The sequence below is a fragment of the Schistocerca serialis genome, chromosome 7 (genome assembly GCF_023864345.2).
Source record: "Schistocerca serialis cubense isolate TAMUIC-IGC-003099 chromosome 7, iqSchSeri2.2, whole genome shotgun sequence".
Taxonomy (NCBI): Eukaryota; Metazoa; Arthropoda; class Insecta; order Orthoptera; family Acrididae; genus Schistocerca; species Schistocerca serialis.
This window is the reverse complement of record NC_064644.1, coordinates 596,131,651-596,137,694: the sequence shown is the minus strand read 5'-3', so window position 1 is coordinate 596,137,694 and position 6,044 is coordinate 596,131,651.

Sequence of the window (6,044 nt, the reverse complement as noted above, 5' to 3'; positions counted from 1 at the left end):
CCCTCACCCTCCTGCCCCTCCCCCCCCCCCCCCCCTCCCCGGCTACTCCTCTCCGTCAACACTCTCCCGGAGGACAAAACAGAAGCGGCTCAGGTATCTGTCAGGAGGTAAGAAAGGCGGCCATTTACTGCAGAAGGGAGCCCGGAGAGAAGAGTGAGGGCGGTAGCGGGTGGCGGTCAGCGCAGCCCCACCGTGGCGCTGATGACGTCGGAGGAGGACAGCCGGACCGCGCCCTAATTGTTGTCCGGGACCGGCGCTGCCGGCGCAAGTTTGGGCCAATCAGGAGTCGGGCCGGCGCTCGTTAGGCCACTAATGGAAGAACTGTGCGGCTTACTGCGCCGTCTTAACGAGCCGATAGTTACTTGTTACACTAATGAGGGCGGCTGGATGCGAAAAGCTCATTAACAGATAAGTGTGGCGCGCGCCGGGGACAGCGGCGGCTCAAGTCTGCGGCCGTCGTGAGCGCGCCGCGGGCTGCGGGCCGCCTATTCATCACAGCCGGCGCTGGACCGCCCTGCCCCCTGTCCCCCAGGCCCCCTCTGGCCCCCCCTGCCCCCTGTTAGCGTAACGAGTCCTCGCCGGCCACCGCCAGACGCCCCCGCCTTCCGCCTACACCGGCCCTGATCAAAGACCCCGCTGCACACTTCTCCGGAGCCCCCGTGTACCCGGAACCAAAAGACGCGCGCCTCCCTCCCGTAGGAAAGTAACAGCACACGCTTGCACTAGATTAGGCTTAGCGACAGGTGAAAGTTACTGCGGTCTTTCTAAGTGTACAACTACACTCCTCGAGGCGTGACAAACGGCGGCTCGGTTAATCGCATCCACCGGAGCGCTCTGCCAAGGAGCTACCCTGGTTTCGTCGACTCCAGCTGCGTTTACACATTGTCAGCCTCCCGTGAGCAGTGCACACAAGCCTGTCCGCTGTCCTCTCCATTTGCTGCTTTATTTCAGAACAGCTGATTGCTCAAAGATTACGCACACATTGAAATTTGCCTTTGCGCTAGAGTGGAGAGCAGCTAGGAAGGCGGGTGGGGGTCGCGTTCTGCGCACAGAGAGAGAGGGAGGGAGGGAAACCGCGTTGCGACGCTGCCAGTTTCCGTGCGTCAGTTGGCGCACTGACACAGCTGACGGCGCGCTAGTACAAACATCGTTCCACAGTGAACTTTAAGAACTGCATTCTTAGTAACGAGAATCCTTATGCAGGCGCGCACACACACAACCTTCCACATACAATAAATTAATATTGAACACAATCACAGCATTCCCAGTCGTATAAAATATCGAGATAAATAATTTCTCTACATTAAGTTCTATATGGCTCAAGACGACAGACTCTGAAAGTAGAAGAGCTGTAAAGAAAATTATTAAATAAAACAGGAAAACAACTGCATGTACTAACAAGGTATAAATGCAAAACTTTATGCTGTTTTCAGATTTGTAAAAACTTTCTTAAAAACTCTAATTTATATATATGTAATTAATAACGAATATTTTTCCTGTTGTATAACAGAAAGCAAATGAAAGCCCAGCGACGATGATGAAACCTCAATGAAACGTCTCTGGGTGATAGCATAAAAACAAACAACTGTGTTTTGCTCAAGGCGGATCCCTTCCAAAAGTGCAGTTTATTTGTAAAGCAAACACAGACGGAAGAGCTTCAAGGCGATACACACATCATTTTGTCAGTGATCATGATGTAGCTTCATTCTTTCGCTAAATACTGTCAGTGTTTAATGTTCTGTCTTTTGAACGACAAGGATTTGTTTCGTTAATTAAACGAATTTTTGCATTGCTTACATTAGGCACCCACAGTGATCGAATACATTAAAAGCATTTTCAAGTTTTAATAATTTGTGACCATAAGGATATCAGAAACAGATCGTTTAATGTATTACTAGAAGCTAATTTTCTTTCATTGTGCAACCTACTACGGAGTTACAGTATGTGTACTTAATTGAGCGAAATATGTTTTATGAAAAAAAAAACAGCATCGTTATGAGGTCAAAGATGAAACTTGAGCTACTAATGATTTTTTATGCTGCTGCAGGCACAGTCGCACGAAGTTATAAGTAGCAGTAATTGTCACTTACATACTTCACAGCAAGGAATCTACTCCATCGTCTTCGCTATTCGGCATAGATCAATCAGACTCGGCAAGATTGATGACGAATGGTTCCATAACCGTTTCCCTGACAATTTCCCTGTTGTAATCTTCATCTTGCAGCTTTTCTGCGTGGCTTACGCAAACTGCCCATACAGATGTTGAGATGCTATATATTGCCTCATGTGTAAGTCTCTCAACATCCGCCATTTTGAATCTATTGTTCTTTTACGCAATATATGCTTTCATCTGAGCCCATACCAGCTCGATTGGGTTGTAATGGCAGTGGTACGGGGGTAATATAACTATTCGGTGTCCATACTGATTTGCAGTTTCGTCTCTCTCAAACTCTGTATGCAGGCTTGTGTTGATTGACAAGAACCAGCAATTCTGCTCTGGTATGCGACGAGTTATGAGGTATTCCGTTAGATGGCAGCCATGTCTGCCTTTTTGGAGTTCCTATTTGGAGCTTGGTTCACTTGCACCGAGTAGATGCATTGTCCATGACTATAACTGAAGATGCAGGAATAGGTGGCAATAATTGTTGTGTAAACCACCTTTTGAAAACGCTGTACGTCATTTCAGAGTGGTAATCTTCAGAATTCTTAGCTTCGGACGCCTTAAAAATCAGCTTACCTTGGCAAATAAAGCCAGTATATGTTGATCCGACATGAAGCACTATAATTGTGTTACCCTTACCAACAGGAACTTTTAATCCACCGTATCCATCGCTCATTTTCCAGCACATACTCCTTGCGTGGTTCTGATTAATGAAATTTTCATCTAAGTAGACTGTTCTCAAAAACACAGTTCTTTCAGTTACAATATCGCTTCGTTCCATTAACAATTTCCTACCATCGTTCGTTTTCTGATACCTGAACCCCTTGTCTTTCAGTATCCTCAACATGGCCCGTTTGCTACCGTTAAAATTTTAAGTTTCTTTCATACGTGAAACTAGTTTATCTGCTGTTGGATACTCGCCTTCAGCATACATGCTGAACACTATGCGCCGCAAAACCTTTTTCGCAAAATCGTCTAGTCACCCACTTCTTTTTTGAGGTTGTGTTGCTTCCCTGGTGATTTGGAAACAGCTGAGTCGCAGGCTTGGATAGACGTCTTAGCTTCGCTGGATATTCTCTGGACGGTCCTCAAACCAATATCACAGGCTTCAGCTGTCTGCTTCTGGCATTTGGCTACGGTGCGACCAGCGCCTTGTGCCGGCGTGGATGCAGCGGAAGACTGTCTCTTAACGTATTGGTAAACACGGAACACTATTCCTCTTGCCTGTCTGTGTAGCACTTGGCGTGATTGCTTACCATCACTCATAATGAACAATATGAAGACAGTCAGCACTCATCACGGAACACAATGACTGAAATAAACAGTTAGAACTTCCGAACTCAGCACGACCCGCACAGGACGAAGACAAGAATGTCACTGGCGTGCGATTGGCTGTAAGTCACGTGGTGCACTTCCGCACGCTTCTGCGCAGCCGAACCTTACCCGCCTTCGTAGCTGCTTTCCGCTCTAGCATTTTGGCCTCCCGTCGGGTAGACCGTTCGCCTAGTCCAAGTCCTTCGAGTAGACGCCACTTCGGCGACTTGCGTGTCGATGGGTTTGAAATGATGATGATGATGATAACCGCAAGACCGCTACGGTCGCAGGTTCGAATCCTGCCTCGGGCACGGATGTTTGTGATGTCCTTAGGTTAGTTAGGTTTAACTAGTTCTAAGTTCTAGGGGACTAATGACCTCAGCAGTTGAGTCCCATACTGCTCAGAGCCATTTGAACCATTTGATGATGGTGATGATATGGACAACGCAACACCCAGTCCCTGAGCGGAGAAAATCTCCGACCCAGCCGGGAATTGAACCCGGGCCGTTAGGTATGGCATTCCGTCGCGGTGACCAGTCAGCTACCAGGGGCGGACATGATTTAAATAAAAGCACACGAAATGTAAACAATATTATCGTACATTTTCTTTGCTCTGACTGTCTTTATAACCCGTGGAATTAACCAAAGTTAAAGTAAATAACTGTCTACAGTGGATCACAAATAAGAACAACCTGAAATCAACAAAGGACCTGAGCAAAATAAACAGCCTTGATGTGTACTTCCAATGAAGACATGTTGAAAATCGGTAATTATCAGGCAACAGCGTTTAAGCTCTGCTAGAGGAGATATTTTCAAAGGTGTTAACTGGAAGCGTATGATGGTTAAAAGGCACTCCGATAATGCGCTGAATTGTTTCATTAATTATTTGAATATTGTTAATGCTGTGTCGTCCGAACAAGACACAGCCAGGGCAAAAGCACCACAGGCGCAAAGGTGCGAACTGGCGCCAGTGCCCTAGAGACTCGCCTCTTGCGCGAGTTCTAAAAGCGCCACGGGTAGCGCTGAGGATAAAGATATCGACTTCGCCATGGCCAATTGCCGGCTGAGTACAGTCCGCCACTAACCGGACGACATCGGTCAGAAACCTACTCGGAAGATAGGAGAGCAGCTCTCGCCCACTGGGTTATAGATCAGCGTCCACGGCTGACAAACAGGGAACGTCTTAGAAGTGAGCAGACAGTTGCTGTAAATCGTATCTGCTGTGTGCTTTGAAGTTTACCTACGATCATTTGCAAATAGCCATCGAGGCTCTTTTAATTGTGTTATAATAAAAGCAGTGTTGCAGACGTTGTGATTCAACTAGTCACAAAGGTAAGTAAACTTTCTAACTGATTTGTGCGACTTTCTTACTAATTTGTTGGAGTGTTGTAAAACCTTCGTCCTCCTATCCTGTTATCTGACCAAGTGGCATAGCTGTGTACTAGTGGCAGGGAGAAATTTTCTTATCGGTGTACTGCACCAGAAGCCGTTAGAAAAACTCACAGACTCGGCCTATCGTAACAGTAGTGGCAACTCGGTCTCCACAGCAGGAGCGACGAGGCTTTACAAAAGTTAATCTGTGTTCAGACACAACGTCTTTTAGTGAAATGCGAAAAAAAGTCATTTGTTTATCATCTCAATGATTTTATGTTCCTTATTTGGATCTACTTTTTAATGTTTCCATTGTGTTTACGTCCTAAGACATTCAGTAACTGTTATTACGAATTACACATGTAACAGATCAACCCACCAGGGTAGTCGAGAACACTTAATGCGCTGCTTCCTGGTCTTGGGTAGGCGGGCCAGCCCTGGACCGGATCCGCCCTGCGGATTAACGACGAGGGCCGGTATGGCGGCCAGTCTGGCTGTGGCTTTTAGGCGGTTTTCCACATCCCACTAGGTGAATACTGGGCTGGTCCCCCCGTTCCACCTCAGTTACACGGCTCGTAGACACTTGAAATTTCATGGCTTATGCTAGGCTCAGGCACTGGGGTACACTAATTCCGTCCTGGGGGGTACAGGATATGGACAGTGAGGGTATCCGGCTACCTTCTGAAGCCAACATCGCCACGTCCATAAGTAACAAGGGCGACCGCACGTTGAAGTGGGACAAATGCCCAGTGAAAATGATGCTGACACATGTAACAGATCGCCTTTGCAAAGAGATCTATTTGCAAAGATATTCGTGAGTCAGTAACCTTACATTAACTATGGAATCTGCATAGGCAATTTGAGCTTCGTGGAAAACAAAAGCCGGCGGCGGAGGTCTAGCGGTTCTAGACGCTCAGTCCGGAACCGCGCGACCGCTACGGTCGCAGGTTCGAATCCTGCCTCGGGCATGGATGTGTGTGATGTCCTTAGGTTAGTTAGGTTTAAGTAGTTCTAAGTTCTATGGGATTATTGACCTCAGAAGTTAAGTCCCATAGTGTTCAGAGCCATTTGAACCATTTTTTGAAAACAAAAATTTTTTTGAGAGGAATGTTACTTTTGGTGGCAAACTTCGCCAGCAGGCACCGCTTCCTAATTAACCTGTTCTCTACCGTCCTTCCATTCCCCACGCCACCCTACG